The 25,236-nt window shown below is 37.7% G+C and overlaps 1 long non-coding RNA gene across 8 annotated transcripts in view; it reads left to right on the forward strand.

The window, feature by feature from the left end:
- The window catches only part of LOC110808778 (uncharacterized), a 69,258-nt gene that overhangs the window by 11,865 nt on the left and 32,157 nt on the right, over positions 1-25,236 (forward strand). For 3 of the 8 annotated variants that reach the window (XR_015816561.1, XR_015816562.1, XR_015816558.1), the window contains exon 2: positions 681-1,164. This is a non-coding gene — a long non-coding RNA (uncharacterized LOC110808778). Of the gene's footprint in view, positions 1-680; positions 1,437-2,122; positions 3,285-5,901; positions 6,034-18,268; positions 18,539-25,236 lie in introns of those variants that run through there. The other 5 variants (XR_015816560.1, XR_015816559.1, XR_015816564.1 and 2 more) reach the window with 5 other exon arrangements.

Raw genomic sequence — 25,236 nt, forward strand, 5'->3', positions numbered from 1 at the left:
GTTTCAATTTCAAGTCATCCTCCACCTCAATTGAATTTTCCCAGATTATTCCCCAAGATTATCTCTATTAGTGGCTCATCCCTGCCTAACTATTCTCTCTACTCAAGTAAATTTTCTTCTCTCTCTGAATCTGTTCTTTGTGATTTCTCTGAATGGGATCCGGTTAAAACTCTCTTTGTTTCTTAATATTTCAGTATTCTGTCAACTAAGAATGAATAATTGACCATTCCTAACTAGGACCACAACTCGTTTTACTCTCTCAACTCCCAACTCATGCATAAAATTAGATTTAGTATAATTACCCAAAATGTGAACCTCAATTTCGGGGTTTAGAACTCATATTAGTCTTACCTTAGAGGTTATCTCTTTTGATTTGTATATAAGTATAGATAGCCTAATGCCTCAATGTTCAGTTTTTGTTTATTGTATTGGAATGAATAGCTCCGCTGCTATGTACATATCTTTCTTTATGTCTGCTCTATCAGACATTAACGCCCCACTTGGCATTGGGATATCACAAGTAGTATTAGACCAGATTCTAGGGACATCTCATACAACTGAGGCCTAGGGTTAGGTTTTTTTATAATAGGATAGTATTCTATTAGATAACCTAGAACTCTAAATTTATTAGGAATGTTTGAACTGTTCTAATTCCTAAGTTTTTCTTTCCTTGTGTGCAGCATGATACGAGGAAGTGATTTTGTGGAATGCATTGAGGGTACCCCTACTTGGGCAGAAATCATTTGGCTTCTTCAAGTCATCCAAAAATTTGTTTTCATTATTGGTCATGATGAAACGCATAATGATGACCACCCTTGTTCAGTGGAGGACTAGCTTAATCCTGTTTGTGCTTTAGCACTCAGGGTAGAGTTAGTTATTGCCTAGCTCTGGTGATGCAACAGTGTTAGGATCTAAAATCAGCTAAGAAGGGGGCAACTTGACTGAGGTCTTATTGCTAGGAGGCCCAAAGTGACACCCATTATGGTTTTCACTCCTCTTTAAGTAGGCACTCATACTTCAGAGACACGAATACGTGTTTTAATTGCGGGGATCTAAGGCATTATACTAGAGATTATCCTAATCCCCACCGTCGTTAGGCTACATGGAGATGTGGGAACCAGTTGGTTGAGCTAGTTGCTGGGGTTACACCTGTAGTCATGGAAGGTACACTTTTTATTTCTAACTATTTTGCATGTGTCATCACTAATTTGGGTGTTATGTACTCTTTCGTTTTAATTAATTTTGTTGAAAAGATAAGTATTAATCTTGTACCCTAGGAAAGATAGTAGTGCCAAGAACACCAGCTAAGAATTTAGTTGCGTCTAGGTGATGTTTAAATCTTGTAAGAATAAGATAATAGGTAAAAACTTACTAGTTGATCTTCTACTCTTTGGTTTTCAAGGGTTTCAGGTAATCATGAGTATGGATTGGCTGGCTGTCTATCTTGTTACCCTTGATTATTTCCAAAAAACAATAATGGTTCATTCTTCGCAATAGAACATCTTATTCACAGTAAATGAATCAATATAAACAATAAATAATAAAGATATCCTATTTTGTATTTCTCTTATGTTATAATGTAACTAATTAAAAGTTTTCCTAAATATAGTTTAACCTACTAAATAAAGTTTTCTTTAACAAGAAGAGAAATGAATTTTAGAATGGGTATCTATACTAGTTTTAGATAAGTATGTTAGTTGCGTCTAGGTGATGTTTAAATCTTGTAAGAATAAGATAATAGGTAAAAACTTTCTAGTTGATCTTCTACTCTTTGGTTTTCAAGGGTTTAAGGTAATCATGAGTATGGATTGGCTGGCTGTATATCTTGTTACCCTTGATTATTTCCAAAAAACAATAATGGTTCATTCTTCCCAATAGTACATCATACTCACAGTAAATGAATCAATATAAATAATAAATAATAAAGATATCCTATTTTGTATTTCTTTTATGTTATAATGTAATTAATTAAATTTTTTTCTAAATGTAGTTTAACCTACTAAATAAAGTTTTCTTTAACAAGAAGAGAAATGAATTTTAGAATGGGTATCTATACTAGTTTTAGATAAGTATGTTATAGTCTTTATCGATAACATACTTGTCTATTCTCATAATATGACAGATCATTCAGTACACTTGACACCTGACTTGGAAACACCTACGACAGAACATGTTACATGTTAAATCTAGCTAGTATGAGTTCTGGTTTCCTTGTACGCACTGATGGTCTCTGAGTTTTTGTTACTCATGGCTACCCAATGCTTATCTTAGGATATCACTATAAGAGATTTGTACTCGGGGTAGATTTTAAAACTTGGGAAAAACTTTTATTTAAGAAGGGGAGAGAATGTAACAGGCAGTTATGTGCTACCATAAACTTTTATCTAATAAGGTATTTTAGTCATATGATTTATTAACTAATTTAAAATAAATTTTAAAGGAATTAACAATTTATGTACAATTATATGAAAGTGGAAAAAAATGAAACTTCAAAATTTTAATGAAAGAGATATTTTCAATAATGGTGTTTTCTAAAGATATTATAATTCTATTTTTTAATTGTTATTACTTTAAATGAATTAAAATATATATAATAATAATGATAATAACAATAATAATAATAAACTAAATATATATATCATATATAAACTGAAGTAAACTTTTGTATATAGATATCTGTGTGCATAAGTAAACACATTCCTAAATACATAAATGAAGGAGTAAATATATATGTATAAATATAAACCCAACAAAAATAACATTAATCCAGCCTTAAAATGGTGTGTTTATTATTATGTGTAGTAGATTAAAATTAAAACTTCGCTTATAGGTGTGTATATATATATTTACATACAAACTAAAGGGCGGGGTTGGGGAGGGGGGTGGGGGAACAAGGCAGACCCACAAGTGACAACTTCAGCCTGGTTTGATGTGACACCGTTACGCCAAATGGTGTTACTGCCTTAACCAGCTGGCTAGGACAAGCTTCTGGCAGGCCAGATGTCGCAGCTCTAGCTTCACTTATGGTAAGTTGTTGACCATTTCCTTACATGTACAGTTTGGAGCAGCTGCATGTGAATAGAAGGTTTAGATCAGTTGGACCTTTTCTGTAAGGCTTTTTCTACAACACACTTCTTCCTCATTTCTTCCAACAATAAACAAACCAACAAAAAAACCATGAGTTGAGAGAAATTAGAAGCTTCGGCGGTGAGGACGTTTGGGAAAACATAATGTGTGAGTGTGCGAGTGAAGATTGGGAGTCCAAAATATGATTTCTGTTTAATGTAAGCTTTTTATCTCCTGTATTCTTTCACTCTTCCTTCACACTTAAACATGTTTCTTAATAACCTTAGGAATCCGGATTATGCAGAAGCCTTATGTAATATAGAATCATAATAGGATATTAGGGATTTTTTAGAAATTAATTAAACAAAACTAAACACACTAGGAAACTAGAAATTAATCTCACTTTCTGCAACAATTCCGCATATTACGGAACTATTCTTCAAGCTTTCAATCCAACCTTTTCTTGTGATTCTTTGGCTTGTTGCTGCTACTTCTTTGAGGTAAGATGGGTAGTAGTTTAGTTCATACAAAGATGGCATTTGTAGATTGCATTTCATGGGATGTGTTCTTTAAAAATGCATAGATGAAGTGGATTTTTAAATGGAAAAAGGGTGGGTGTGTTCATCTTGTGCTTGATAGTTATGTAATATGTTTTAATTGTATTTAATAAGTTTTTTTTTATGTTTGAATGTGATTGATGATGATGAACGTCTTAAAACCATAATAAAATAGAAGAGGGACGAAAAACAGAGACCATTATCCTCGGTTAAGCGTTTGGGCATCAAAATGCCCCAAAAATTGTGTTTCACAGTTTCTTCACATGAAAGAGAGGGATTTTAGGTACAAATGAAATAACCTGAAACCACCTCTAGCAATTTGCCAACGCGCAAAGGCTGAGTCAAAGAGAGTTGAGAGTATTCGGGCACCTAAGTTTGCCAAAACAAAGACATAATAGTGTGCCTCTGCACATGGTCTATTCCCTTGGAGCGATAGCCTTGTGCAATAGGCCAGCAGGCCGTGCTAGCCCAACAGACATGAGAGCATGTTGAGGGGCCTTCACGGAAGCCCACTGGGCCACGGGCCAAGCATGGGGACTTCCCATGGGCTAAACATTTGGAGAGGTTGGGGCCTTTGGGAAGAATCAAGAAAAAAAAAATTAATTAACAAAATTGGAAAAAAAAATAAGTGTAATTAAGTGGAAAGTTATAAAAGTTATATTGGAAATGGTTAAGTGTAACATGAGCTAGAAATTTGGGTAAAATTTATGATGCTAGCATTGAAAATAATAATAATAATAAAACTTAATTTAAGTTTAGAAAAAAATTTAACAAGAATAAAAAAATATTTAAATTAATTAAAAAGAATAGAATTAAAAATCTAAATAATCAAAATAGTATAATTAACTACAATAAAAGTTTAAGTAGAACAAATAAACTACATAATAATAATAATTTTACATATTAGTAAAATAAATAGGATGAAATAACATATTAAATTTAAGGGAGAAATTATTAAAAAGTCTAAAATATAAATAATACAGTGTCTAATTAAAGTCGATGCACTGATTTCCTTGGAGGGATATAGAGGATAATATGGAAACCATTAGACTTTGAGTGTGATATTAGGTTCCATTTATAGAACCAGGATCAGTGGTTGATGACCATGAACTGATTGCATACATGTCTTGGAGCTCCAGGATATGGACAATAGTGACTGGAGTGATAACTGATTGATGACGATCGAAGAGTACTTAGTGATTTTTATGTATTTACGTTTTTATTATTACTAATTTATTGTGCTTCCATTCTTAGCTAGTTGGTGACTTGCGCCTCTATGGAAGTACTGTAAGTAGTTGCACGCGTAGGTTTTTAAACGGTGAAATTAAAATAATAATTTGGTATTAAAACTGAGTCAGAAAATGTGTCTAGTCGTGGGTGCGTATGTGTGAATTATGTAAGTGCATTGAATACGGTATTGATCGCCACTGATGGTTAAATTATTATTATGTCAATTGAGTTGTATATTATCAGTGTTTCCCAATTATTGCTTTTATCACTGTTTTCTTTAAATCTGCATTAAGAAAATGTTTTCAAAGCATGTTTGTACACCATTAATATTACCTATCTTGTCTAGTTTTCCTTCCAGGAGGATTTGGAGCAGACTTGTATATTTTGTTAAAAATCTTTAGAGGCTACTATATTTTATATAGGTTATTTCTTTTTATTTGTATATAAGTATAGATAACCTAATGCCTCAGTGTACATTTTTTTGCATGTTGTATTGAGGGGAATAGTTCCGCTGCTATATACATATCTTTCTTTATGTTTGCTCTATCGAGTGTTGGTGCCCCACTTGGCATCGAGACAATGCATTTTATATTTATAGTTAATTTTTAATGTTTAAATAATTATAATTACAATTTAATTAATGACATGCGTACAATTTTCAAATTTTTTTAGTTGGCACAAGATATAAATAGAAGGTTTATACTAATAGAGAAAAGTATCTTACTTATTTTACCAAAAGACATTTTCTATTTATATCCAAAATTTATGTATTTTCCTTATAGTGAAAGAAAAATGTTTTTTGATTGCTTAATAATAATGTTGTAGGTAAAACGAGTATACTAAATTGAATGTTATGGATTTTGCATATCTATCTTGTTCAGAATTAGATACTAAAGAGCATGAACCTTATTACCCATTATTAATTACCGTTTTTGTTTCTATTTAATTAAAATAACTTCCTAATATTAATTGCTCTAATTCATCTTCATCTTATAACCTATAATTATTAAATTTCTTTTTACTTTTCTTTTTAAATGTGTAAATGTAGGCCGCACTCTGAATTCCAGTAGCATAGTGAAAGAAGTGACCCTTATATTTTGTATATTGTAGTCATTTCTGGCCTCAATTTATGTATGTACTTAGAACATTATATATATCTGTAAGTGATTTGTTAAGGTTTGATTTTGCTGCATAAATTTTATCGTGCACTCGTTATTTTGAATCTATATCTAACACCCATTTGCCTTAATTAGAATATGAGATTTCACAGTATATATCCACATGGGAGTAATAAATGATATAAATATATAGGTATATATGGTACTTTCTTTGCTAGTAGTCTGCAACACCTTGTTTATATATGTAGGCTGTGCACAATTGCTCCACAAGTATATATAAGAAAAAAGGATCTATAAATGTAATTATTGCATAGTGAGAAATTTGAAAAAGTAGTTAGTATTTTTTATTGAAAAATAAAATATTTATTTAAAATTTTTAGTATGTGATAAGTTTAATAAGTAAAAAGTAGATCGATAATTAGCACACAAATCAAATATAAAGATTAGATTGTATTATTTGCAACTTGTGTAAATCCTGACACTTCTTTCATAAGAGGTGATATATAAAACCAATGAGATTGAATGCATTTTACAGACTTGTGGATCCACGAGATCCTTATAGACTTCAAAGGGTAGGTTTGCTTGCGGTTCCTCATTTTCTTCCTCATCTAGGGGAGTATGGAAAGAGTGAGTTTCATATGCTCAATAAGAAAAACAGTATTAAATTAACATTATAAGATTTCAAAAGTTTATTATTTTACTTTACCGTTTAGCTTCCTTCCTTACCTAACTCATCATTACAAAAACTATTTATTTAAATATAAAAATGGTATGTTAGCATAGAAAATCAAATATATATCATGCCAAATAATAGAGAAAATCAAATAAATTATGAAATGCACAGATTTTTCGTATTATGCTTCGCGAATTCATTACAAACTTCCATCTCTAAGGGCAGATGTAGATTTTCAACTACCCAAGTGGAATGACCAGATCAGATACACATACGACAATTTGCTCAGGCCCACTTTTAACTAGCCAAACCATGGTATGATCTATGACAACGGTCGTACTAACCATAATGGTCTTAACAAATATCTATAGTCACGACATTACTTAGCCACGGGTGACCCCTACAGATAGTGCGATACCATTCTCGTGAGAGAACATGCCGTCATCCACTAGGAGCGGTACTCTTACATCTTTCCAAACCAGATAGGGAAAGGATAAATAGATACCCCTTAGAGATAAAAAGCTTAACAAGATACTTGATGCAATGTGCATGTCAATACAGATACATTTCGGACCATACAGGTTTTATTCTACTTTTTTTTTTATTATTATAGGCTACCTATTACATTTATTAATGCAAATTCATCAAGTGTCAGTAATTCATACAACACACTTGAAAATTAGAACAATTTGACTCATTTGAACACAAAGGTATGTAAAACAAGCAAAATAACAATCATATTAAATTTGCTTCTCTAAAAATACTACTTAAGACGTCGAAAGTAATACTAGATTCTTTACCAAAACCTCGATGTTTTCTTCTTCACCGTTTTCCTTTCTTTCTCTTATTCTCTCACTAATTTACTATATCTCTCTCTCTCTCTAAACCTTTGAAAAATGGAAGAAATGAAAGTGTGGAGATGAAGGGAAGGGGTAGGGTAATTTATAGAATTTTGAAACCCTTGGATTCGCGCCAAGTGGTTACATTCGGTGAAGAGAGAGGAGAAAAAAATTCTTGGCACCAAAAATAAGGGAGGAAAATTTCCTCCATCGACGGTGGAGGCATGCCGCCCAAGGTAGTGGCGGTGCACTGCCCGAGGTGGCAGTGCCCGGTCGGTACGTTGTAGGCTAGCCTGGAGGCACACAAGCCTACTACCACGCAGGCAGGCCCTAGGCCCACAAGGCCTATCTGCGCAGGCCTGCTGCCCGGATGATGCGCACATAATGTTCAGCGCTAGTCTGTGTGCGAAGTAATGAGCGTATGGCCTGTCAGCATGTGACAGGACGCGCGCGCAAGTCTTGACCCCACATCATACGTGCGGAGGGGACGTGCTTGTTGTGTGCCTGTCCTGTGCGCACTGGCATGGGGATGGGACGTGCACGCTATGCGCACGCCTTGCAGCAACTGTGCATGAATGCACGCGCGCATAGTGCCCAGCACTTGCGTGGTCAACAGTTTTCTCGTGGGACTTTTCCCACAAGTAGGTTTCTCCCGTTTCGCCGTTTTTCAAATTTTTTTAAATTTTTCTTTTAAAATAAAATAAAATAAAAATAAAAATAATGAAATAAATAAAATATTAAAAATAAAAATAGATTAAAATCACAAATATCGAGAACAGAGTAAATTAATTTAAATTTAAGGCGGCTAAAGGCCCAGAAGAATAGAGTTTCCAGATCATTTTAGCATAATTATAGGTGGGATGTTGCAAGATAACTCAGCGAATAAGTTATCACAAACATCTTTATCGACATCATCTAGGAGGGCCCAGCATAGAAATGGTGAGTTCTATGAGACTAAGTATGACATACAGTATTAATTTGACACAACAAAGAATTTTATAAAACTATAAATGTTTAAGAAATGCATTTTGCAACTTACCATTTACAATGGTCCGTGGGAGTAGGAATTGTAAGAAAAAAAAACATTTATTTAGAGATACCAAGATCATCAAGACAATGTTATTAAGTCTTTTACCATACTTCGCCTAAAACCTGTTACGACTTTTTATCTACTGGCTAATACAGATTTCCAACTACCACTGTGGTGACACTATCGGTAACTAACAACTTGCTCAACCATAGGTGATTTACAGCTCGCTACACTATAACTGATTTGTGGCTCGTCACACCATAACACGATCTATTACCATGATCATGCCAACCATTGTGGTCCTAAAGACTGTGACCGTGATTGTACTTCACCATAGTGGTCCTATGATCTCCTATGCGCTTTTGCACCGTCATCCACAGGGAGTGGTCATTTCACATCTTTCTAGATAGAGTGGGGACAACAAAAGTAGATAAAATAGTCTAACAGATTAATTCATGATTTATGTATCCATTCATGCTTTTCATGCCATGTCAACAATTTCATGTAATTCTTTTCTCGTATCAATTACATTTCAATTTCATTCATGAAATAGCAAACTAAACCTTTACACAATGCATGTATAGTTAAAATCACGTTATAATTAATAACTCATCACACCCTTAAAATCATACTACAAATCATACAATAAGATCAATAATCGCTTTTACATTTTTCTAGAAATGCTTCTTAGAATGTGCAAAAAAATATTGAATCCTTTACCGATTACCAATGACTATTTGTAAGCTAAGCTAGCCCCTTTTTCTTCTTTTTTCTTCTTTCTCTCCCTAACTTTCTCTCTCTAAAATTTTTGTCTTAAGAGTAAAACTGGGTGAGGAAGAATGGGTGGAGAAGGTCAACTATTTATAGAAAGTGAGAACCATCGGATTTGCGATAAGTGTCACAAATCATAAAGAGAGAGAAAATGATGACATCATCTGCGTTAGTCGGCCAAGAGGGAGGCATGGCTCCTGAAAGTGTGGAGCGCGGGGCTCGAGGCACCGCAGGCAACAAGCTGCTTTGCGTGCTCGAATAATGCACTGACGCGAGCGTAGGATGAGGTCTACACGCAAAGGTTATCCTACACATGTCGTGTCGCGTAGGCACTCGCAGAGTGGCGCGCTTGACGCAACAGGGTTGCGCCTGGGATCTGCACGCACAAGGCACGCACTGAGCCGTACGCCTAATGTGCGCATTTGCTCATGGGATTCGCAAACGCAAACTGGGCATGGCATGGGCTCCCAACTGATGGGACGTGCACCTACGGTCACCTCCAGCAAGCTTGGTGCGCGTGCGCGTTGGTGTTTCTATGCAGGCGTTCCTGTGCAGGCTGGTTTACCCACAAATTTTTCTTCTTAATTTTTCCTTTGTATTTCTGAAAATCCTTAATAAATTAAGACAATAAAATAATATAATAATAGTAATAAAATAATAAAATTTTTGATAAATTAAGGAAAAATAGCAAAAATTCAATATAAAATAAAATGAAATAATATTATACCACAGAAGTTTAATTGCCAAAGTCCCGAATAAAATAGAATCTTAATACCACATGAAGCACAAAGATGTAGGGTGTTACATTCCCCTACCTTTAAAAATTTTGGTCCTAAAAAATTATTATGAATAGGTGGAGAAATTTCTTTCGCATTTCATTTTCCAATTCCCATGTAGCTCCTTCGGGGTGTAGTGTTGCACTACACCTTCACCATCGGGATCTTTTTGTTGTGCAACACTTTATCGGTCCATCCTAGTATCATTGTTGGGTATTCCGTGCACACCAAGTTTGAGTCGACAGGAGTTTCTTGAGTTGGGATGATTTGATAAGGGTTAGGATGGTACTTTTTAACATGGAGACATAGAAGATGCCATGCACATCGGAGAGCAATGCAGTATGCCACAGGATTAACACGCTCTCAAATTTCCATAGGGCAAACATGTCGAGGGCTCAACTTCCTGTTCTTCCCAAACCTTATCGCTCCTTTGAAGGGAAAGACCTTGACAAATACTCAGTCGCCAACAGAAAACTCTAAAGGCCTCCTACGGTTGTCAGCGTAACTCTTCTGGTGACTTTGGGCAATGAGGAGGTTCTTTCGGATAAGATCCACTTTGTAAATAGTCTCTTAGATAAAGTCTATCCCTGTATATTGCCTGTTCCTAATCTCATTCTAACAGGTAGGGTATCTGCATGGCCTACCATAAAGAGCCTCAAATGGAGCCATACAGATGCTGGAGTGGAAATTGTTGTTGTAAGCAAACTCGTAAAGAGGGAGGTGGCTACTCAAATTACTTCAAAAATCCAGAATATAAGCACGCAACATATCGTTTAATGTCTGAATGATACGCTCTGACTACCCATCAATCTAGAGATGATAGGCAGTACTGAAATACAAGTTGGTGCCAAGAAGCGGGAAGTAAATCGAGGATCTCTATCCGACACAATAGAGGAGGGTGCACTTTGAAGTCGAACAATTTGATCAACATATAAAGATGCAAAATTACTTACAAGATCAGTGGTTTTGATGGTAAGGAAATGAGTGATGTCTTGGTAATCTATCCACAATAACCTAAACTACATCGCAACCATTAGTGGTCCTTGGTAGACCAGTGATGAAGTCCATGGTCACGCGTTCCCACTTCTATTCAAGAATGGGAAAGTTATAAAACAACCCATCGAGTCTTTGATGTTTAGCCTTAACGCTTTGATAAATGAGGCCTCGAAAGACTTAATTCACAATGTCCATCTTTATTCCTGGCCACGAGTACTAATGTTTCAAATCACAGTACATCTCAGTGTTTCTTAAGTGGATAGACAACTTGGATACATGAGCTGCTTAAAGAACATCATTCCTGACAGTAGGAGGTGCCCAAACACTATTTTGGAACTAATATAGACCATTGTCTGATATCATGTAATCAGGGAATTCATTTGAGGTGAACTCACTGAGGTTTCGTGCGAGCTTGGGATCAGTAGACTGGGTTTCCCAAATCTTCATAAAAAGACCTGGTAGGGCTCAGATCTTTGCAAGGTAAGCACAATTATCATAATGGTTTAGATAGAGAGACTGCATTGAGTCTATTAACTTCCAACTGGATATCATTATTTCGGCCAACATGGCTGATTCCTTCTGACTCAGGGCATCAACTACTACATTACTTTTACTGGGATGATAAAGGATCTTGCAGTCGTAATCTTTTAACAAATCAATCAAGTGTCTTTGCCTCATGTTTAATTATCTTTACGAGAACAAATACTTTGGGTTCTTGTAGTCGGTGTAGATATCAAAAGTTAGCCCATAGAGTTAATGACGCTAAACCTTCGAAGCATGCACAATAGCTATTAACTCAAGGTATGCGTGGGGTAGTTACGCTCATGGATTTTGAGCTATCAGGAACCATATGCAACTACCTGCCCATGCTACATAAGGACACAACCCAAACCAACATGAGAGGCATCATAGAATACCTAAAACCTTTTTGTGTTGTTGGGGAGGATAAACACAGGAGTAGTGCAGAGTCAACGCTTCAATTCCATAAAAGATTCTTCATATTCCTCGTCCTAATGGAAACTCCCTTCTTGGTAAGGCGAGTCAAAGAGGCCGCAATCTTAGAAAAATCTTTGATAATACACTGATAATAGCTCGCCAGACCCAAAAAACTACAGATGTTGCTGACATTGGTTGGCTGTTTCCAAGTCATAATTGCCTCAACTTTTCAACTTTAGACGGATCGATAGAAACTCCAACACTAAAAATCTCATGGCTAAGAAAAGATACGTGGTTCAACCAAAAGAAATACTTATTAAACTTGGCATAGAGATGGTGCTCACGAAGGGTGATCATGACACGGGTAAGGTGAGCGGTATGCTCCTCTAGGCTCTTTGAATACACTAAGATGTCATCAATGAAGAAGATGACGTATTGATCCAGTGCATGATGAAAAGTTCTATTCATTAAGTCCATAAAGGTTGTGGGATAAAGTCTATCCCTGTATATTGCCTGTTCCTAATCTCATTCTAGCAGGTAGGGGATCTGCATGGCCTACCATAAAGAGCCTTAAATGGAGCCATACAGATGCTGGAGTGGAAATTGTTGTTGTAAGCAAACTCGTAAAGAGGGAGGTGGTTACTCAAATTACTTCAAAAATCCAAAATATAAGCACGCAACATATCGTTTAATGTCTGAATGATACACTCTGACTACCCATCAATCTAGAGATGATAGGCAGTACTGAAATACAAGTTGGTGCTAAGAAGCGGGAAGTAAATCGAGGATCTCTATCCGACACAATAGAGGAGGGTGCACCTTGAAGTCGAACAATTTGATCAACATACAAAGATGCAAAATTACTTACAAGATCAGTGGTTTTGATGGTAAAGAAATGAGTGATGTCTTGGTAATCTATCCACAATAACCTAAACTACATCGCAACCATTAGTGGTCCTTGGTAGACCAGTGATGAAGTCCATGGTCACGCGTTCCCACTTCTATTCAAGAATGGGAAAGTTATAAAACAACCCATCGAGTCTTTGATGTTTAGCCTTAACGCTTTGATAAATGAGGCCTCGAAAGACTTAATTCACAATGTCCATCTTTATTCCTGGCCACGAGTACTAATGTTTCAAATCACGGTACATCTCAGTGTTTCTTAAGTGGATAGACAACTTGGATACATGAGCTGCTTAAAGAACATCATTCCTGATAGTAGGAGGTGCCCAAACACTATTTCGGAACTAATATAGACCATTGTCTGATATCATGTAATTAGGGAATTCATTTGAGGTGAACTCACTGAGGTTTCGCGCGAGCTTGGGATCAGTAGACTGGGCTTCCCAAATCTTCATAAAAAGACATGGTAGGGCTCGTATCTTTGCAAGGTAAGCACAATTATCATAATGGTTTAGATAGAGAGACTGCATTGAGTCTATTAACTTCCAACTGGATATCATTATTTCGGCCAACATGGTTAATTCCTTCTGACTCAGGGCATCAACTACTACATTACTTTTACTGGGATGATAAAGGATCTTGCAGTCATAATCTTTTAACAAATCAATCAAGTGTCTTTGCCTCATGTTTAATTCTCTTTACGAGAACAAATACTTTGGGTTCTTGTAGTCGGTGTAGATATCAAAAGTTTGCCCATAGAGTTAATGACGCTAAACCTTCAAAGCATGCACAATAGCTACTAACTCAAGGTATGCGTGGGGTAGTTACGCTCGTGGATTTTGAGCTATCAGGAACCATATGCAACTACCCGCCCATGCTACATAAGGACACAACCCAAACCAACATGAGAGGCATCATAGAATACCTAAAACCTTCTTGTGTTGTTGGGGAGGATAAACACAAGAGTAGTGCAGAGTCAACGCTTCAATTCCATAAAAGATTCTTCATATTCCTCGTCCTAATGGAAACTCCCTTCTTGGTAAGGCGAGTCAAAGAGGCAGCGATCTTAGAAAAATCTTTGATAATACATCGGTAATAGCTCGCCAGACCCAAAAAGCTATGGATGTTGCTGACATTGGTTGGCTGTTTCCAGGTCATAATTGCCTCAACTTTAGACGGATCGATAGAAACTCCAACACTAAAAATCTCATGGCTAAGAAAAGATACGTGGTTCAACCAAAAGGAATACTTATTAAACTTGGCATAGAGATGGTGCTCACGAAGGGTGATCATGACACGGGTAAGGTGATCGGTATGCTCCTCCAGGCTCTTTGAATACACTAAGATGTCATCAATGAAGAAGATGACGTATTGATCCAGTGCATGATGAAAAGTTCTATTCATTAAGTCCATAAAGGCTGTGGGGGCATTGGGTAGTCCAAAGAGCATAATCCTTAACTCAAATTGGCCATACCTACAGCGAAAGGCTGTCTTAGGGATGTCTTCTTCCTTTACTCGTATTTGATGGTAGCCGGATTAGAGATCAATTGTCAAAAACATATAAGCACCCTGCAACTGGTCAAACAAATCATCTATGCGAGATAGAGGATGCTTACTTTTTATGGTTACCTAATTTAGTTTGCGGTAGTTAATACACATGTAGAGGGATCCGTCCTTCTTGGCGAATAAGATAGTGCACCCTAAAAGGAATGACTGGGGTTGATGAACCTCATTCCCTATAGTTTGGAAAGCTGGTGCTCTAATTCTACAAGTTTTGCACACATGCGCTATGGGGGTTTTAAAATTAGCTGGGTACCTAGAATTAGGTTAATCGAAAACTGTATCTCCCATTCGGGAGGTAGGGTTGGTAGCTTCTCCAAAAAGACATTTGAAAAATTGCATATAACGGGAATTGAAGAAATTTCTGGGTCACAATCCATGTTCCTGCCTAACAAACATGACCAAAACAACGAAATTTTTTAAAAGAAAACACTTTTTATTTATTTTACGTAACTTTTACAAACATAAAATAAAACAAGTTTACTGCCTAGGTGAATGTAGTTTTACAATTTGTTTCTCACAATCAGTAATTGCCCTATATTTTTCTAACAAGTCCATACCTAGGATTACATCAAACCCTAAGAAGTCTACTAGTATTAGATCTACAGTGAGTTCTTTCTCTGAGGCATTTACATTACAAATTTTATATACAAAAAATGCTTCTAATAGTCCCCTAAATGATGTCTCTACAGCTAAAATATTTTTTAGGGATTTCGGTTTAAGGTTTAATTTACAAGCAAAATTACAAGATACGAAAGAGTGAGAGGCACCTCTATTAATCAATGCACGTGCGGTAGTATTATGAATAGGAGTAGTGGGAATCTTGAGCTCGTCCAGGTGGTAAACACATCTTTAGGAAACTAGTCTAGTGAGGTCCTTAGGCCTTTGTGGGCAATCCTTCACCAACTATTATGTACTCCTACACTTGTAATAGGAGTGGTTCAGACATCGATAGGGCTGGTCACCATGGTAAAGACCACAATGTCAGCAAGGGGGAGAAGTCCGAATGGGATCTCTGGTACGAGGTGGCAAAGCAGTAGGGGCTGGGAATACAGGGGTCTCTTGTATAAGCGGTCAGGATCAGAGTGAGGAAATCTCTTTTACTGTTACTGTTTTGTTGTTTGCAAAAGTGGGTGATGTGCTACTTGTAGGTCGAGATAAGGTCTTCAGCCAACTGGGCATTCTCCAACACCTCACCATAGGAACTGGGCTTAGACATGGAAACCTGATAAAAAATATCTAGGTGAAGACCCTTAAAGAACTTTTGGGCCTTCCGAGCTTCAGTGGATACCAACAATGGATACCAACAATGGAGCAAACCTCGACAACTGAATAAACTTAGCTGCATACTGGCCAACCGTCAGGTTTCTGTGTTACAGTTCTATAAACTCCTCTTCCTTCTTATCCCGTACACAAACTAGAAAGAAAATGTTATAAAAGTTGTCCATAAATACTTCTCAGGTGGTGGGAGTCGACAGTAAATCCTTCTTTACTTTCCACTAATGAGCAGCTTATCTAGTGAACATAAAAGCAGCTAAGGAAACCTTTTACTTTTCCATCAAATCCAATACTGTGAAGAGTTTCTCCATTTTCTAGGTCTAGGCTTCAGCGACCATGGGATCAGGACTGCTGTCAAAGTGAGGAGGGTTTACTCTCTCAAACTCTGCGATGTGTTGGGAGATATGATGGTTAACGGGACGACGCTCAGGAGGTGGGGGAGGCTAAAAATTATTGGTGTGATTATGCACGATAGCTGCTGTTAAGCTCTGAATGGCTCAAAACAGCTCGATAAATTCAGCCCTGGTCAATGTGTCCTAGGCCTTGATTCTTTCTACTGATGGTCTCCCCCATGTCATTTTCCTATAAAATGAAAAGGAAGACAATAAGTAGGAATTTCAAGGAAGTTTCTAAATAAGGTTTTTAGAAAGAAGTCTCCTATATGCTAAGATTTTTTCTAACTCTAGATTAGCCTCAGTTTAAGAGATTTTTCTACTAATTCTGCTCTAATACCACTTGTGAAATCCCAGTACTGATTACAGTATAAGGGTGCTCGATACTAATATAAAATATGAGTGCATTTAAATAGAATATATGTAGTGAAACTTTTATAGTACAAAATCTCTTACAAAATATATAAGTTCCTAATTCAGTATACAACTAAGACAGGAAGTGGCAACAAAATATAAAATACAAAAAAAGGCCACTTCTTTCTCTATGTAAATGGATTCATCAGAGTGCAGAACAAGACATGCACTCGTCAACGATCATGGATCCACATGATCCAGGCAAGACTTCAAAAGTTAACTTGGCATACAAATCATCACAAATATCCTAGTCGACGTCACATGGGAGGGCCTAGCATAGAAAGGGTATGTTCTACGAAACTCTGTAAGACATACAGTATTAAATTGACATAACAAAAATTTTTATAAAACTAAAATAATTTAAGAAATACATTTTGCCACTTACAATTTGAAATAGTCCATTGGAGTTGTAATACTTCGCCCATCACTGTGCTAAAATGATTTGAAAACTCTATTTATTCGGGCCTTTGACCGTTTTAAACTTAATTAATTTATGATGTTTAACATTTATCGCAATTCATGATTTTGATTGATTTTTATTTATTTAATTAATTTTTATTTTATTTTAAATTATTTTATTTTAACTAAATTATTTTAAAAGGGGAATTTAGAAAAAAATTGGAAAATGGTGAAATAGGAAAAAAAATGGCCAAGAGAAAAATACCGTGAGAGGGTTGTTTGCCCCCGCGGGTGCTTGGCACTGTGCGCGCGTAGAATGGTTGCGGGGTGTGCGCATAGTGTGTATGTCCCATTTTCACACCCGCATGCACAGGACGTGCGCACAACGCGCACGTCCACTCCACACACCAGTATGCTCGAACGCACGGGACGTGCGCACAACATGCACGTCCCTTTCGCACACATCCACGCACGGGACGTGCACACAGCATGCACGTCCCCTCCGTACACACGCATGCACGGGACATGCTCACAGCGCACACCTCCCTTCCGCACATATGGCACTGAGTCAAGACCTACATGCGCGTCCTGTCGTGCACAGACAGACTGTCTGCGCATCATTTCGCGTGCGAGGAGGCACCACACACTGTGCGCGTGCTGTCCATGCAATAGGCCTCCGCGGATAGGATTTGAATGCCTGGGGACTACGCGTAGTAGGCCTGTGTGCACACTGCCCGACACGACTAGGCCCTGTGCACCGGCAAACTAGCTCCTGTGCACGCGGCAGTAGGCTTGTGCGCCTGCAGGCAAGCCTGTAAAGCGTTAGCTAGTCGGCCTGTGTGCACACTGCCCGACACGACTAGGCCCTGCACACTGGCAAACTAGCTCCTGTGCACGCGGCAGAAGGCTTGTGCGCCTACAGGTAAGCCTACAAAGCGTTAGCTAGAGCACGACCAAATCAGGCAGTGCACCACCGCTGCCTTGGGCGACGCACCGCTGCCGCTGGGGAAGGAGCCCCTCATTCCTCATTTTTTGTGCCAAACATCTTTTTTCTCCTTTCTCTTTAAAGGTTTAAAGAGAGAGAGAGAGATAGTAGTCTGACATCATGATTTATTTGATTTTCTCTATTATTTGGCATGATGTATGTCTGATTTTCTATGCAAACGTATCGTTTCCTTAATAAATAAATGATTTTTCATATTGTAAGATAGGTAAACGGAAAAATAAAATGGTAAGATAAAATAATTAATTTTTGAAATTTTACGATGTTAATTTAATATTGGTTTTCTTGCTGAGCATATAGAATTCACTCTTTCCATACCCCCTCCAGATGAGGAAGAAAATGAGGAACTGCAGGCAGACCTACCCTTGGAAGTCTATGAGGATCCCGTAGATCCATAAGTATGAGGACATGACTGTTCCTGCACTCTGATGAATCCAATAGTATAGTGAAAGAAGTGGCCATTATGTTTTGTATTTTGTAGCCACTTCTGGACTCAATTTATATATGTATTTGAAACTCATATAATTTATAAGGGATTTGTTATGATTTGATTATGCTGCATAAATTTTATCAGACACTTATTATTCATAATTTGTATCTGACACCCATTTGACTTAATTAGCACTTGGAATTTCACAGATGGTATTCGAGCAGAATTTTATAGAACAAATCTCTTGCACTGAGGCCTAGGGTAGATGAACCTTTTATAGTGCCTAGGGAATAAATAAGTCCTGTTTTCAAAGATTAAACTTCCAACTCGTGTCTTCCTTTCTTTTGTAGGAATGACGCGAGGAAGACCATCCATAGAGCGTATTGAACAACCTGAAGCCCCGGATCATCTGGTTAAGGCGGAGTTTGCAGAAATTTTCTGAGCCATCCAAGGATTAACTGCAGTCGCAGGACAAAACTAGGCTAACCCTTATCCACCCCTTGCCCTTGAATTCTCAAATACAGATCGGTCTATCTCCCACAATATAGTGAAGTTTAGGAAACTTAATCCTTCACACTTTGAAGGTGGCCCTGATCCTTTAGTAGCCGAAGGCTGGATCCTACAAATATAGAAGCTCTTCTCTGTCTTAGACCTAACTGAAGAACAAAAAGTTTTTCTTGCCGCTTTCATGTTAAACGGTGAAGCCGAACACTGGTGGCTACTTAAGAAAGAAGTCCTACTGACCCCTACTACCTGAGAAGTTTTCATGGATGTTTTCATTGATAACTTCTTTCTTGTCTATGTTCGGGAAAAGAAAGAGGACGAATTCTAGGACCTCCGATTAGGAGGCCTGTCTGTAGCCCAATATGCAGCACGTTTTATTCATCTGTCTAGGGTTGCCCCTTTGATGGTCACCTCCGAAAGTTAAAAAGCTAGGAATTCCTCAAAGGCCTTCGTGTTGACATTTATGGCCAGGTCGTGATGCTGAGACCTAGCTCATATGCTGAGGTGCTTGCACATGCCCAGTTGGCTGAAGATCTTATCTCGGTCAAGCACTAACTCTTTATCCGAGTCTGTATCCAACAACAACCTTAACAGCTTAGAAAATGATTGTTTGACAAAGTAAGTAACCCTTCAGACAAACGAACTAAAATTATCCTTCCTCTTGCCTTACCCCCACCTATAGCTACATCTACCCGAACTAACCAACCTTATCAGCATTGTGGTCACTCGCATGGTGACTTGCCCTATCGGTGTATCAATAACGCCTTCTATCGGTGCAGAAGAATCCAACACCTTATAAAAGACTGCCCTCAGTGACCAAAGGATATAGCCCGACCCGTAGCACAAGGTCGAGTGTACCACTTAAATGAATCCGATGTCCTCCCTACTCCTGTCCTCATCCAGGGTCTGATTTCAATTTATAATACTTATGCCAAGGTTTTGATCGATACTGCTGCAATTCACTCTTATTTTCTATGCATTTTCTTATAACCTAGAATTTAGATAAGAGGCTTGAGGAAAAGCACTGGTGGTGGAAACTCCCTCTAAACGACTACTAGAAGCTCTTTATGTATATAAGGACTACTATTAGATTATGTAGTATTTGATATAATATTATGAATGGGGATTGATTGAAAAAGTATAGAGCTATAATAGACTGTGAAAGTAAAATTGTAATCTTACGATCTCTGAAAAAGAAATAAAAATTGTTGTTATCATTTTCCTAATAATTGAATGAACAGGAATATGGATGTTGATTCTGCTGTGTGTTCCATACCAATTATTTGTAATTTTTTGGATGTCTTTTGCATCAAACTTCTTGGTCTACCTCCCAGACGTAAGGTAAAGTTCTTGATTGAATTGTTGCTTAAAACCCAGCCGATCTTGAAGCCCACATATCGTATGAGTCGCATTGAGCTAACAGAGTTGGAACATTAGCTTTTCAATCTTATCACCCGAAAAATCATTCACCCTAGCCACTCCCCTTGGGGCGCTCTGGTGTTGTTCATAAAGAAAAAGGATGGTGCCATTCGACTCTGCATGGACTACAGGGAATTCAACTGAGTGACCATTAAAAGCAAGTACCCCTTAGCCCAGATCGACGATCTCTTTGATCAACTGCAAGGAGCCATGGTCTTCTCTAAGATCAATCTCAGGACCGGGTATCACTAATTGAGAGTTAAAGAAGAATATATTTCAAAAACTATCTTCCAGTGCAGATACGGTTTGTACGAGTTCAGAGTGATGCTATTCAGATTGACCAATGCCCTAACAACCTTCATGGACCTAATGAACTGAGTCTTTCAACACGCATTAGATCGGTACGTCATTATTTTTATTGATGACATTTTGGTTTATTTTAAAAGCTGTGAGGGCTTTATTGTGCATTTGGCTGAAGTGTTGGAGACTCTCCACCAAAACTAACTGTCTGTAAAACTAAGTAAGTGCTCTTTTTGATTGGATCGAGTTTCTTTTCTCGGTCATGTAATCTCATGCGAATGAGTTTATGTAACCTCGTCCAAGGTAGAATCGGTGATCAGTTGGAGTCCACCCATAAATCTGGCCAAGGTACGTAGTTTCCTTGGCTTAGTAGGCTATTACTGATGATTCATTGACAGATTTGCCAAGATTGCTGCCATTGACTCACCAGAAAAGGCCTACCCTTCATTTGGAATTATGCGTTCAGTGAAAGTTTTATGGAACTAAAGTGTCGTCTCACGTCTACTCCTGTGTTAATCCTCCCTGACAATGTTGGGAGATTTCAAGTTTACTGTGATGTATCTCATATTTGTTTAGTGTGTGTCTTGATGCAACATAACAGAGTAGTCACCTTTGGATCTCGACAGCTCAAAGTTCATGAGCAAAACTACCATGCCCACGACCTAGAGCTAGCAGCCATTATCTTTGCCTTGAAGATATGGTGACATTACCTGTATGGTAAGACTTTTGAAATCTACACCAGATCATTATTCAGCCCTCAGATAAAGAGACGTCTACCCACCCAACTTTGGATCACTCCCCAACGGAAATCAATGAAGTAGAAAATGCACGGGATAGCCAATTGTCTTGAGATTTCGAGCACTAATTTGATCGTTCATGATTCTGCTCCATCTGCTCTCAATACATTGATGAATCAATCCACTCATGATGATATCAATGCGAGTAATCCTCCTTTACAGCAGTCTCATTGCCATATCTCTGAGAACAATCATTCTGATATCGTTCCAAAAGAAGGGACATTGGCAGATATCTTTTCGAAGAAATCCTATTCTGTTTATAGAAATGAAAAGATCTTTCTTGCAGTTCTCTCTCTTAAATGCATGCATAGATAAGACTGGGCCCAAAGCATTGCAGGTAAGCAGATCAGCAAGTCTTAAGTACATCTTTTCTCAAAGGAAGTTAAACATGAGGTAAAGACACTGGATGAATGTTCTGAAGGATTACGATTGCTAGATCATTTATCACTCTGGGAGAGGGAATGTAGTCATCGATGCTCTAAGTCAAAAGTAGCTTACTGTGCTGGCTCAAATCATGGCCTTCAATTGAAAGATGATAGACATTATACAATCACTCTGCCTTAGCTATTATGACAAGGGCACCTATTTTGCCTAGATATGAGCCCTACCGAATCTCTTTATGAAGATTTGGGAACCATAAGTCATGGATTTAGAAATCATCAAGAATTTGGGTAAGTTCACTTCTGATGAATCTCCTAATTTCAAGATTTCTGATGATGGAATGTTCAGATTTTAGAACAGAATTTGGGTCCCCATTACTGTATGTATAAATATACTCAAGACCGCCCATGCTTCCAAGTTATCCATTCATCCCAAGAGTACTAAAACATACTGGAACTTAAAACAATAATATTGGTGGCCGTGAATGAAGAAAGATATAGTTGACTATATTTCATGATGCCTCACTTATCAATAGATAAAGACAGAACATCAGAGATGTGGTGGCTTGCTACAGGGTCTTCCGATTCCCGATTAAAAATGGGAGCATGTGACTACATACTTTGTCCTCGGATTGCCCAAGACATGTTCTGGTCGAAATGCCATTTGGGTAATCTTGGATAAGCTGATAAAAACTTCCCATTTCTTGCCTATTCGAACCATAGACTCCACCAGTAAGTTAGCCCGCCTATATGTTGATGAGATTGTTCGACTTTATGGAGTTTCCTAATCCATTATGTCCGACCGCGACCCTCAATTCACTTCGCACTTTTGGGACAACTTTCAAGAAGCTTTGGGGTATGGGTTGTACTTCAACATCGCTTATCATCCCTAGATGGATGGTTAGTTAGAACGTACGATCCAAACATTATAAGACATGTTGTGTGCTTACATTTTCGACTTTGGTGATAACTGGTATGAGTATCTTCCTCTTTGTAAATTTGCTTATAATAACAGTTATCATTCCAGCATCGATATGACCCCATATGAAGCATTGTATAGAAGGCCTTGTCGTCCCCCTACTTGCTGGGTGAAGTCAGGAACCAACGCCACCTAGGACCAGACTTCATTTAAGAGATCATTGAGAAGGTCACAATCATCTACAAGAATTTGGAAATTGCCCAGAGCTGTCAAAAGCGTTACGCCAATAATCGTAGGCAACCCTTGGAGTTTATTGTGGGAGATTAAGTTTTCCTAAGAGTCTATCCCTACAAAGGCAATATGCGATTTGGAAAGAGAGGGAAGTTGAGCCCTCTTTATATGGGACTTTTTTTGATCATCAAGCACATTAGACCAGTGGCATACTGCCTCACTCCCAAGAGTTTGCGAGTCTGCACGATTTCTTTCATGTCTCGATGCTCAAGAGGTACTACCCTAATCCATCTCATGTTATTTCTCGTGATAAGGTGAAAGTACAGGCCGATATGACCTATGAGGAGGTTCTAGTGGAAATTGTCGGGTTGAGCGATAAGGTCTTCTATAACAAGACGATTCTTATGGTGAAGGTACGATGGCAAGATCATACCTCAGAAGAAGCAACATGGAAATTGGAGGATGAAATGAGGAAAAAGTATCCAGACTCATTCGAGACAAATTTGGGGACAAAATTTTTTTAAAGTGGGAGAGATGTAACACCCCACCCATCACTATGCTAAAATAATTTGAAAACTCTATTTATTCGGGTATTTGGCCGCTTTAAACTTAATTAATTTATGTTGTTTAATATTTATCGTGATTCGTAATTTTGATTGATTTTTATTTATTTAATCCACTTTTATTTAAATATTATTTTATTTTAACTAAATTGAATTAAAAGGAAAATTTAGAAAAAAATTGCCTTCGAAAAAACTCTCGTGATAGAGATGTTTGCTCACTCCGGTGTTGGGCACTGTGTACACGCATGCATGCACAGTGGTCGTATGGTGTGCGCACAGCGTGCATGACCCATCTGTACGCCCACTCACACGAGATGTTCACACAGCGTCCCCTCCGCATGCACGCCCGCATGGGATAAAGACCTGGGCGCACGTCCTGTCACGCGCATGCAGCCCATTTGTGCGGGTCCTGTCGAATGCAGGCGGGCTATCCGTGTATAATCTCGCGTGCGGATAGGCACCGCACACTGTGCGCATGTCGTCCGCGCAGCAGGCTTGTGCGAATATCCCCTGTGCGCTTGGTGCTTGCACGCAATAGTCCTCCGTGCCCAACACCCAACGCGCCTAGGCCCTACGTGTGCGCGGTAAGCTTGTGCACCTGCAGGGTGCTGGTAAGAGCACTGCAACCTTGGGCTGTGTGCCATTATTTCCTTGGGCGGCGCATCGCCGTCTCTAGTAGAGGAGGCATTCATCCCTCATTTTTCGTACTGAACATCTTTTTCTCCTCTCTCTTTACGAAATTTCACCACTTGGCGCGACTCCAACGGTTTCAAAATTTTATAAATTGCTCTCCCCTTCCCTTCCTCTACACACTTCCATTTCTTCTAGTTTTTAAAAGTTTAGAGAGAGAGAGAGAGATAGTTGTCTAGTGAGAGAAGAAGAGAAAGAAAGAAGAACGGTGAAGAAAAATCATCGAGGTTTTGGTAAGGAATCTAGTATTACTTTTGACGTCTTAAGGAGTATTTTTAGATAAATGAATTTAATATCATTATTTTCATTGATGACATTTTCATATATTTCAAAGACTGTGATGATCATGTTGTCCATCTAGTTTATGTCGTGAGGACTCTCTGATGGTATAAATTGTATGCCAAATTCAACAAGTGCTCATTTTGATTGGATCAGATCTCTTCCCTTGGTCATGTCATTTTTTATGATGGCGTTTTTGTAGACCCCTCTAAGGTTGAGGCAGTGATCAATTAGAATCAGCCGACTAATGTGACCGAGGTCCGAAGCTTCTTGGGATCGACATGATATTACTACTACTTTATTGAAGGCTTTTGATGTATAACCCAAGATCAACTAATATGATTAAAAACCTCACATATACTTTAGTATTCAGAATATTTAAACTCTCAAAAATCCTCCCAATTTAACCTGCATTCAACACATGAATGTCAACTAAGGTAACTAGGATAATGATTTGAATTGATTAAACGCCACAAGACAGAACCTTGATAAGTGAAATCAATTAAGAGGGATTGCTAAAACACCACAAGGACTTACCTTGATAAGTTAAATCAATTCCTACTCAATAATAAGGTTGACAAAAGCTAACTAGTTGAAAACTAAAACTTCATAGTTTTATTATTCTCAAAATTGAATTATTACAATTGTGAATTGAAGAGCTATTTATAGAGTAGGCCATGTGCATTACAAGAAAATAAATTTCCTAAATTAATAGTAAAAATTATAAGAAAATTAAATATTGTCTTGAATAAGAAAATAATAAAAATTAAATTTTTTTTTAAC

This window comes from Carica papaya, chromosome 9, assembly GCF_054855325.1.
Source record: "Carica papaya isolate Zhongbai chromosome 9, ASM5485532v1, whole genome shotgun sequence".
In the NCBI taxonomy this organism is placed as follows: domain Eukaryota; kingdom Viridiplantae; phylum Streptophyta; class Magnoliopsida; order Brassicales; family Caricaceae; genus Carica; species Carica papaya.